A 10,000-nucleotide genomic window follows, 5' to 3' on the forward strand; every position below is an offset into this window, starting at 1 on the left:
CTGCCTTGCGAATGCTTGGCAAACTCTATACCACAGTACTAGCCAGGAAATTAGCTCGCTTGAATAGGTAGACTTTCGTTTTTTTTTTTTTTTTTTTTTAATCAAAATCAAACTTGATTTTATGTGATATATCATGTTGGAAACTTTTTTTTCATATTTTACATTGAATTGGTCATTCATTTATATTTTATCATTAAATGTCAATCAAATTTTACATTGAATTCGTCATTCATTTATATTTTATCATTAAATGTCAATCAAACTTATTTTTTGTTCATATTTTACAATGTATTTGAATAATTGTTATATATTACCATCAGATGACAATCAAATTAACTGTCATAGCCTAATTTTTGTGCTTATTCTACAATGATAGTAATTGATATATTTTAGCATCAAATAACAATCAGACCTAATTTTCATAGCCTAAATGTTTTTCATATTTTACAATACAATAAATCACAATGATTGTTATATATTATCATCACATTAATTTCAAATCTAATTCTAATGATTTAAAAGAAAAAAATTAATATCTGTGATGAATTTCACCTATTCGAAAATGCACCTTTATAATGTGGATTCTAATTTGATTAACAGCCTCTTCAAGGTCATCATCCAAGTGTATTTTAACATTATTTGTAAACTTGTGTTTTTGATGTTTATAGATAGTCATATTTATAGATAATAATCAGTCTATTATCACAAAAGCCTTCCAATCACTTTTATATGATTAGGGCAATCTTATCTAATTAAGATGGATCATATATATATATATATATATATAAGTTGGAAGACCCAGGCTTACATGGCTGAGGACAATGAAACGTGAAATAGGAGATTATGAATGGAGAAGTATTGAATTTAAAATTCAAGATCGAGACAATTGGCGAAATCTAACCGAGGTCCTTTGCGTCAATGGCTGTAGGCGGTGGAGATAATGATGATAATATATACACACACATATATATATATACACTGTATATATATGTACTGTATATATATATATATATATACACTGTATATATATGTACTGTAATATATATATATATATATATATGACCCGATTTAGGTCGTATTAAGGGGGGTTCACACTTCACATCTGGGGAAACAAAGATAGAGACAATCCATTCTATGGTTAACACAATTATGAGAGAGGGTCATGCACAAATGAGATTCAGTTTGTTAATTTTCCACAGCTGCTATATTCCATTTAAGCTACAAGGGCGCCCTTTAGTTTATCATTACGTTACTTTACTAAGAAAAAGTCCTCAGAGAAATGGTACTTGTTGGCACTCATTGCTGGCACCCGTGACCCGAACTAAGTCTACACACTCAAGCCTTCCAACTCTAACTGACAAAACTATGGGGCAGTTCAAGCACCCACCTTGGCCTTTCTATACCCTGATCGATGATTGGCTGTTTTGACCCGAAAGTCTTATGAGAACCAATAGAGAGAGATTTTGGGGACGCTAACTTTTAACGAACATTTTTGAGTGCCCAAAGCCACGCCGATAACGACATTCTCAAAGTGGCACCCAAGCCACATCGTAACCGTCTTTCCTTTAACAAAGAAGACAAATCTGTTGACATTCACTTATTCCACACAGTAACAACCTGACTGTGCTTAGCTCATATATATATATATATATATATACATATGTGTATATTTATTTATGTATGCACGTATGTATATTTATGACGCGTATGTGCAGATGTTTCTATTCGTCATCCGTACAATTCTTACAAGACCTCAATCTTAAGAACGTGCCTCTGTAAAATATAATAATAATAATGTGCGCACCCATGGACTCGTTTTGACAACACTTACTGTAACCAGTCAACAGGACTCTCCTCCTCCTGTTAACTCCCTTCCTATAATCAGTAACGTACCGCTGTATTTGAGACCATTTGACGTACCAGGAAGTACGTGCCGCACGTATGAAAGCCTTCCCTGGCGGATAATGACGGGGTGGAAATTGTCACAGTACAACCCTATAAACACAGGTAGTTTGTTTTGCTTTCTTCGTCGTCGTCTTCTTGTTACAGTACAACCCTGTAAACACAGTTAGTTTGTTTTGCTTTTTTCTTCTTCTTTGTCTTCTTCTTCTTCTTCGTCTTGTTATAGTACAACCTTATAAACACAGGTAGTTTGTTTTGCTTTCTTCTTCTTCTTCTTCTTCTTCTTCTTCTTCTTCTTATGCTTCTTCTTGTTACAGTACAACCCTATAAACACAGGTAGTTTGTTTTGCTTTCTTCTTCGTCGTCGTCTTCTTGTTACAGTACAACCCTGTAAACACAGGTAGTTTGTTTTGCTTTCTTCTTCTTCTTCGTCTTGTTATAGTACAACCTTATAAACACAGGTAGTTTGTTTTGCTTTCTTCTTCTTCTTCTTCTTCTTGTTACAGTACAACCCTATAAACACAGGTAGTTTGTTTTGCTTTCTTCTTCTTCTTCGTCTTTTTCTTCTTCTTCTTCTTCTTCTTCTTCTTCTTCTTCTTCTTCTTCTTCTTCTTCTTCTTCTCTTCATACCTTGAGGTTTTGAGACGCCAGATCTCGTACTTATTCCCATATGTGGTTTTGTTGATGTTCGGACGGAGAAAGTTTACGATTTAGTTCTCAATTGATTCGCAATTGTATAGTTGAAGTGATCTGATTGTCGAGGGAGTTATCAGAAATATTTCCTTTTTAGAGGTGGCTTCGAGGAATATATATTCTATATTGTAGAGTTTAAAGCATAGTGAGTGTATTAAGGTTTCTGTCTTTGATAAGGAGAAGCTTACCTAGAGATAAGATAGGCAATAATCTTTCCTCTGTTTGAGAGGAACATATATCTTTGAGACATTTCCTCTTGGGAGGCAGGGCGTGGATGCTAAATTGAATTAAAGGAAGTATGAATAATTAGGATTATTTTTAACGTTAGTATACTTAACGTGAGAATAAAAATGTTGAGAAAGTATAAATGATGTAAGGGCTAGCGTAGGAGTGTAGATGGTCCGGTCATGTGTAAAGAATAGGAGAGGATAGGTTAATGAATACGGAATCCGTCAAATGTTGAGAAAGTATAAGTGATGTAATGGCTAGCCTAGGAGTGTAGATGGTCTGGTCATGTGTAAAGAATAGGAGAGGATAGGTTAATGAATATGGAATCCTTCAGATCTGTATGTAGGAAGAAGAGACTGAAAAGGATCCTAGCATCCATGAGAGAGAGAGAGAGAGAGAGAGAGAGAGAGAGATTAATTTGAATGTCACTGAATTTGTCAAGGGGTTTAACGTCCTATTGATGAGACCTCTGTGAAGCGTTTGATATTATAAGTCTTATTTTCATTGGATAATCCACGATTCAGTATTTAATATATGGATGTGATAAGAGATTGTGTTTATATATATATATATATATATATAGAAGCATGTGTGTGTAATTACTGCATATATAATATATATGCACATAATTTATATATATATATATATATATATACAATAAATGATAAATGTATATTCTGTTTCACATGATGCCAGTAAAAATAGAATCATGCCATATAAAATGCAATTATTTACTGTTTTGCTTAAAATGCTACTTTGGAATATGTCTTGGTGGCATTGCAGTGAATTTGTTGACTCGTGATGCATTGGGTCTCGGAAGAGAGAGAAGGAGATGAAGGAAGGAACTCAAATCTTTTATGTAACCCTGAAATGTCAGGTCGTATAACGGAGGAGAGTGTCAAGATAATTAGTTTTATATGCAGATACGAAAATTATATCCATTTGATTGATAGGTATATATAATGCTAGGAACTATACAATTTCCTTTTCCTGAAATGATTTTAGTGCGGTAGTTTATTGGGAAACTTTCGCTCTTGGGGATTTATTAGACTGGAGTTCGAGTCAAACTTAATGTGGAGTCAAACTTAGTGTGGAGTCAAACTTAGTCTGGAGTCAAACTTAGTGTGGAGTCAAACTTAGTGTGGAGTCAAACTTAGTGTGGAGTCAAACTTAGTTTGGAGTCAAACTATGTCCGGAGTCAAACTATGTCTAGATTCAAACTATGTCTCCAGTAAGACTTTGTCTGGAGTCAAACTTTGTCTGGAGTCAAACTATGTCTCCAGTAAGACTTTGTCTAGAGTCAAACTATTTCTGGAGTCAAACTATGTACGGAGTCAAACTTCGCAATAAAACTTTATCTGACTTTGCCTGGAGTCAAATTTTGTCTAAAGTCAAACTTTGTCTTGAGTCAAACTTAGTCTGGAGTCAAACTTAATCTGGAGTCAAACTTAGTCCGGAGTCAAACTATGTCTGGATTCAAACTATGTCTCCAGCAAGACTTTGTCTGGAGTCAAACTATGTCTGGATTCAAACTATGTCTCCAGTAAAACTTTGTCTAGAGTCAAACTATGTCTGGAGTCAAACTATGTACGGAGTCAAACTTCGCAATAAAACTTTATCTGACTTTGCCTGGAGTCAAATTTTGTCTAAAGTCAAACCTTGTCTGCAGTCAAACTTCGCAATAAAACTTTGTCTGACTTTGTCTGGAGTCAAACTTTGTCCGGAGTCAAACTTCCCAATAAAACTTTATCTGACTTTGTCTGGAGTCAAACTTTGTCCGGAGTCAAACTTCCCAATAAAACTTTATCTGACTTTGTCTGGAGTCAAACTATGTCCGGAGTCAAACTTTGCAATAAAACTTTGTGACCTTGTCTGGAATCAAACTTCGCAAGAAAACTTTATCTGACTTTGTCTGGATTCAAACTTCGCAATAAAACTTTATCTGACTTTGTCTGAAGTCAAACTTTGTGTGGAATAAAACTTTGTCTGGATTCAAACTATGTCTCCAGTAAAACTTTGTCTAGATTCAAACTGTGTCTGGATTCAAACTATGTCTCCAGTAAAACTTTGTCTAGATTCAAACTGTGTCTGAATTCAAACTATGTCTCCAATAAAACTTTGTCTGGATTCAAATTATGTCTCCAGTAAAACTTTGTCTAGATTCAAACTATGTCAGGATTCAAACTAAATCTAGAGTCAAACTATGCCTGGAGTCAGAACTTTGTATGGTGGCCTTCGCGCGAAGGTGACAATGAAGGGATGCTGGGATGATAGCGGGAGATGACCTGCTGAGATCACAAGTGGTCGAGAGAGAGACAGAGATGGATGAGGATATAGCGGCGGGCGGCGGCGGTGAGAGACCAGGTCATCCAGCGGTGTCCGGATGTCACTCATGATTGGCACCGTTCATCCACTTACTCAGTCTATGGTCAGACCCCTTTTTTTCTCTCTCTCTCTTTCTCTCTCTCTTTAGGGTCAATGCGCATTTAAGCCTTCTCTCTCTCTCTCTCTCTCTCTCTCTCATATATATATATATATATATATATGTACTGTATATATATATATATTTATATATATGTATATATATATTATATATTTTATATATATATATTATATATATATGTTATATTATATATATTATATATATACATATATATGTATATATATTTATTTATATATTTATATCTATATACTATATATTATATATATATTTATTATATATTTATATATATATTATATATTATATATATGTATATATATTGTGTGCATATATATATATATATATATATATTATATATTATATATATGTATATATATATATTTATATAGATATAGGTATATATGAATATATATATAATATCTATATATCATCAGCCGTTACCATTCCACTACAGAACTACAGAAGGAAGACATCAGACAAGTCCTTCCACTTGCGTCTGTTTATGGTCTTTACGCGCTAAACCACACGTGCAAAGTTTCTTAGTTCATCAATGCATCGTCTTCGCTTCCTTCCCCTGCTTCTTTTATAATCTCTTTGGAACCCATTCTGTTATTCTTAATGTTCATCTATTGTCTGCCATTCTCATTATATGTCCTGCCCATGACCATTTCTTTTTCTTACATGTTGTTAGAATATCTTCTACTTTAGTTTGCTCTCGTATCCATGTTGCTCTTTTCCTGTCTCTTAGTGTTATTCCCATTATTATTCTTTAAATAGCCATTTGAGTTGCAACTAGCTTATGCTCTAAGCCCTAAGGGTCCAAATTTCTGATGCATAAGTTAATGCTGGTACGGCCATCTTATTAAACACTTCTTTTTAGAGAAAGCAGCATTTTAATTTTCATAATCTCATTATGTTTACCGAATGCTCTCCATCTCATGCTTATCCTTCTTTTAATTTCACTCTTGTGTCCTGGTGAAGTACTTACTGTCTGTCCTAAATAGGTATATTCATAAACAATCTCTAAGAGTTTCGTCCATGTCGTATTTGTTGTCCCTCTGCGTTTTCTTTTAACATTATCTTAGATTAACTCATATTCATTTCCAGTCCTACATATCTGCTTTCTATATTCAAATCTTCTACCATATTTTGTAATTCCTCCCATGATTCATTAAACACAACTATGTCATCTGCAAATCATAAGTTGTTGAAGTATTCCCTGTTGTCCCTCTGCATTTTCTTTTAACATTATCTTAGTTTTACTCATATTCATTTTCAGTCCTACGTTTCTGCTTTCTAATGCAAATCTATCATCTTTTGTAATTCCTCCCATGATTCATTAAACACAACTATGTCATCTGCAAACAGTTTAGGTATTCCCCATTATATAATTCCTACATTTTCCCAATCTAAATTCTTGAAAACATCCAGGCACGCTGTGAATAATTTAGGGCGCCTCTGTCTACATTTCTTTTATAAGTTTGGTAGAATGGAAGAGTTAAAGAGAGGCAACTCCACCCATAACGTGAGGAAGCTCAACAAGTCAGTAGGCTTCATATATCGCTCCAGGGATTTTGTCATAAAAGAATTACTTAATAGGTCAACTGACTCGTCTGTCTATCTCTATCACGAACTCTTAGTCTATCTCTGACACAGTCTTCATCTCGGAAGAATTACTGAGTACTGGAAGGTGTATGACATGTGTTTATATAACTCTGTAGGTTTATTTTTGTGTCGTAGAGGCCTCGAAACACATTTTTTGGGGAACGTATTATTCCCAAATGATAGGTTAATTACTCCTCACCCTTTTTAATTATCTTGAATTGTTGGAAATGTGACTCCTCACATTTTGATACATTATAATAACAATATGAATAATTTGTAATTATTACTATTACTGTTTTTATTCGAAGTCCAAGCCCTGGTTATTTACAATTCAACTGGGGTGAATTTGCATAGAAATCAGTCATATTAGTAGAAAATTTTGGCAGCGAAATGTCATTTTTATTCGGTGAAAAAAAAATCCTTTATTACCTTCGCCAGGTTATATTTTAATAGGCGTGTATTTATTTGTTTATTTGTTTCATTGCTTGTTATTGGTTCGCATAACTCAAAAACTATTTGACCGAATCTCATGAAATTTGGTGGGAGGATTGACCATGATCCAAGGAAAATTTGATTAGATTTTGGGAGTGATTGGGTCAAAGGTCAAGGTCACGAAAAGGTGAAAAAAACTTCTGTTTCTTATATCGTGGATAATTTTTATCCGATTTGTATGAAACTATAGTCAATTTTTTTTAGCGAGGCAGATTTGCACCGACTCGCAGCGGTGCCCTTTTAGCTCTGAAAAGTTTCCTGATCGCTGATTGGTTAGAATTATCTTATCCAACCAATCAGCGATCAGGAAACTTTTCTGAGCTAAAAGGTCACTGCTGCGAGTCGGTGCAAGTCTGCCTCGCTTAAAAAAGAAATTGACTATAGTGCAAAAATGTGTATAATTTAATTACCTATCCAGTGATGTAGCATTGGCGAAGGTATGCGCTCTACCGAGTGGCTGTTCTAATTCTTACATTCTTTTCCCAGTTCGTTATTGTCACTTCCCTCTTCCCAATCATCACCATTTCGCCATTCTTCTCTTCTTATCAGTGGAAGAACGAATTCGTTGAGTGACCGCCAGTTGCAATCGGGTACATGAGCACCTAAGTCAGCGAGTTCATCGCGGAAGAAAAAACTTGATATAAAATTGTTTTGATTAAAAGCATTTTTTTTCTCTCTCTCTCTCTCTCTCTCTCTCTCTCTCTCTCTCTCTGATTCAAGAATAAGTTAAGACAAGATCATGAAAACTCTCTAAACGCTTAAGTTAAACTAATTCTCTCTACCAAAAGCAAATGGAGACTTCCAAAATTCTTGCAACACATTCTCTCTCTCTCTCTCTCTCTCTCTCTCTCTCTCTCTCTCTCTCTCATATCACCATCTTGACCTTTGCATTAATACTGTGAGAGTCTATGTATGAAAGAATGGTGATGATGATGATGATAATGTCATTATGAATAGAGAGGACCCTGTGAACCTCTTATTATTATTATTATTATTATTATTATTATTATTATTATTATTATTATCATTATTATTATTATTAATAGTTGCAAAATCAGGATTATACAATGCCTAGGGGTTTAATAGGGGGAAAACATCCCAGGGAGGAAAGGAAATAGATTATATATAAGAAGTAATGAATGATTAAAGATAGCGGTCAGCACATGAAAAGGGGAGTGCTTGGCCCGTAGACTTTGGACGGTAAGCTATAATCTTTGATTGCTTTTTTAACTTGTTCACAATACAGCGATATTAGACTTAAATGTAAAAATTATACAATATGGATTTCTGAGTCATAGATTATAATTTATCTTATCTAAATATGATTAAAAATTATTTAAGTCGAGTAGAATAATCGTTAGACTCGTTAAAGTGAAGTACTGAACGAGCTACTTTTAAATTCGTGGTTTATTGGGGATAACCATTGTCTTATTCCTCTAGGTCCCTCCATGGGATTTGAGTCATTGTATGTTAGGTCACTAGACTCTGACCTGTTTCTTGTTACTACTGCTCATTATTAGGACCTTTAAACCTTGAGATTTTGAAAACAAGAATCTGTATTTCATATTTGAATGTGGCAGTGACTTTTTATGATGTTTTTTTATTATTATTATTATTATACAAATTTACTCTTAAATCACATCCTTTTAGAGCAAACGTCTTAATATTAGAATTATAAAAAGGTTGTACTAAAAAAAGCTATCAGAGTATAGTTTTAAGGTAAAATATATACATATGCCTGACATATATCATTATTAATTAATATTTCAGCCAGTTAATGGTGGTTTAATCTAAAAATAGATTAAAGAAAAGAAAAATTATAATTTAAGTTTGAAGTCACAGCTAAGTTAACTCTGTTTCTCGTGTTCAAAACTTAACCTGATTTCATTTACCCCCTAAATGCCTTCTTTAACTTAACCTGACGTAGTATGAACTTTTATTTAGTGTTTTAAGTCAAGTTTACTTGATTTATGTCACTAAATTGTCATTGAAGTTTCGAGTATATTGAAGCATAGGTCTAGAGATTTTAACGGTTTTGTTTTCGTGAGCAGTTTGAAAAGACAAGAGAGTGTAACATTGAAATTAATACACGTTTTGTACTTATGCCTTTCTAGTTTCAGCTTTTAACAACAATAGTTCTTATTAATGTTATTATTATCATTATTAGAGAGAAATAATCCTAAATCTATACTGCGAATCCTTTAAAACAAAATTTTTAATCTTTCCGATGACTTTGTCTAAAATACTAAATGATGTTTCTTCCAATTTATTGTAATAAATTCTACAGTTTAGAACAAACTATGTGGCCTCGCTTTCCAGTTTCCCGTGTCTGTGTGTGTGTGCGTGTGTGTGTGTATAGATTGTATTTCGGACACCAGCCACGCAACACCTGTGTACAGAACACCTGTACTAGCGATTGGCCTAGAAATGAGTCACAGCAAGATTTTTCTTCTAGTTATTCTAGAGGCAGACGAGTGGCGCCCTTAGTCGTGCGTAAAGTGATCGGTTGCTAATTAAATTATAATTACTGGATCGCAGTACTGTGCTCTGCATTCCAGGACCTGGAAGTCTGGACCCAGGGCGTTCCAACGAGTGACGCAATCAGACGCGCAACGTGATATTTTTGTGGCTTCGAGAAAC

General features: G+C 34.1%; 1 protein-coding gene across 12 annotated transcripts in view; it reads left to right on the plus strand.

Annotated features, from left to right (window-relative positions):
- The window catches only part of LOC137648932 (SH3 domain-containing kinase-binding protein 1-like), a 245,358-nt gene that overhangs the window by 180,320 nt on the left and 55,038 nt on the right, over nucleotides 1–10,000 (plus strand). Inside the window, exon 1 of one of the 12 annotated variants that reach the window (XM_068382129.1) lies at nucleotides 9,818–10,000. This exon is cut by the window's right edge and continues 274 nt beyond it. The exons of the other annotated variants lie outside the window; for them this stretch is intronic. The gene's annotated coding sequence lies outside the window, so the exon portion shown is untranslated. Of the gene's footprint in view, nucleotides 1–9,817 lie in introns of those variants that run through there. 12 annotated transcript variants of the gene reach the window in all.

The sequence above is a fragment of the Palaemon carinicauda genome, chromosome 10, assembly GCF_036898095.1.
Source record: "Palaemon carinicauda isolate YSFRI2023 chromosome 10, ASM3689809v2, whole genome shotgun sequence".
NCBI classification, from domain to species: Eukaryota; Metazoa; Arthropoda; class Malacostraca; order Decapoda; family Palaemonidae; genus Palaemon; species Palaemon carinicauda.